Raw genomic sequence first — 1,806 nt, forward strand, 5'->3', positions numbered from 1 at the left:
ATTTAGTAATACAAAATGTTAATGGTAAATCGAATTTCCTTATTAGATATAGAGAATTTTTGCTTTTCGATTTTGCGAAATCAAAATGCCAGTAAAATTCGCTATCGAAAAGTCGACTAACATTTTTGAATTCTAAAATGGAGTAAAATACTAAGTTGGGACTCAATCAGCTGTTTGCTTCTGCATATATTTTTTAACTCCTCAAAGTATGTAACACTTTTCTTAATATATTCGCAGGAACCCGATAGATAGATGTAGTTACTTCCGTGTTTTGAATGCTTGTGACAGGCGTATATGAATAATTTTAAAATATAATTACTGCATACGGATTCTTGCGAAATCCCAACAAGCTAAGAACGGTCAAAGCAAAAGAAAACGTGCTGTATGCAATGAAGATCACTACACACTTCTTTATGATGAAAAAATATAACCTTTCTAGACCACACAATAATCTTCGACGTCGTCCGAGACAAATTCAGTATAGTCGCAAACAAGTCCGTATATGTGTCCAACAAACAACTAGGTATGATAGACCTCATGTCACCATAGACTGCAATACGATTATCCATGACATTAATTAGCTACGTCCGGCCGTTTTACATTAGTTCTATAGTTTCTCGACTGAAAATGTGTCTAACACACATCCAGGTAATCTACTGTTATACTTTCGTTTGGGCGGTATTGAATCAGTGTAGTGTAGGCAGAGACAGATATGTTCCTCTCCGAGTTTGTAGTCTTCAGCTCCTTACTTTCCAGATCAAAGTCAGTTCATATCAATTGTAGCTGTGTTGAATAATTTAGACCATTCCTTTAGTCCTACAGTAGAGATGTGCCAACCACAAAACATGTCCTACAGTAAAGGTGTGCAACCACAAAATGGTCGATGTCAGTGTGGCTAACACATAACTATGCCTGGTAGGCTTCACGACTCTTCAAATTGGAATACGTTTAACCCCATATATATTGGCAAATTTCGCACAACGCACATCCGCCTCAATATTTCGTGAGAACGGTATTGAACCAGTTTAGTAAGCATAGTCTGACATGTCTTCGGCTCTCTACTATCCAGATGAAAGATATCCACATATGGTTCTGGTTTGTCGGTTATTACAAACCTTTTTTAAATATTTATGCCAGAAGGTAGTATATGACAAGATAGCACCTAACAAACTGTCTAGCTTTCACTTTTATTGATCGTAATCACATGCGAAGCAAGACTGTTTTACTGGCGCCCAACGTGGGGCTCGTTTCATTAACCCTCAACAAAGAAGCTCAATTCGAAATCTCCATTCAAGTCATATATAGAATAATAATGTCTTGTAAGGTTCAATTATTGGCGCCCAACAAAGAAGCTCAATTCGCAATCTCCATTCAAGTCATATATAGAATAACAATGTCTTGTAAGGTTCATTTTTTTTTTGAATCGCTACGTTCTGCAACACCAATGCCTTTGCATTGGCCCCTAACTTCGTAAATTGTCAAAGAAACGGACATCATGAAGAACCCTTTCCATTTTTTAATTTGATTTTCGCTAAATTTCCGATAAAAAAGAAGCAGTTGCAGTTTTTTTTTATTTTGGGATGCTCATTTCGCAATTTCCATTCATATACACAGTAATCATCTGATAAGGTTGCGCAAATCATCCGCAGATCATTCCGCAATCTCCATTCAAACAAGTTACATAGTAAACATCTGATAAGGTTACATCGAGCAATAATAAAGTTTTTATTTTAACAGATAGATTCCCTTGCTGTAATTTTTTTTAATCACTACAATGTGCTGCGAAGCAAGACTGTTTCATTGGCG

This window comes from Musca vetustissima, unplaced genomic scaffold (assembly GCF_032173495.1).
Source record: "Musca vetustissima isolate MV318-11 ecotype Yass unplaced genomic scaffold, APGP_CSIRO_Mvet_v1 utg1682, whole genome shotgun sequence".
NCBI lineage: Eukaryota > Metazoa > Arthropoda > Insecta > Diptera > Muscidae > Musca > Musca vetustissima.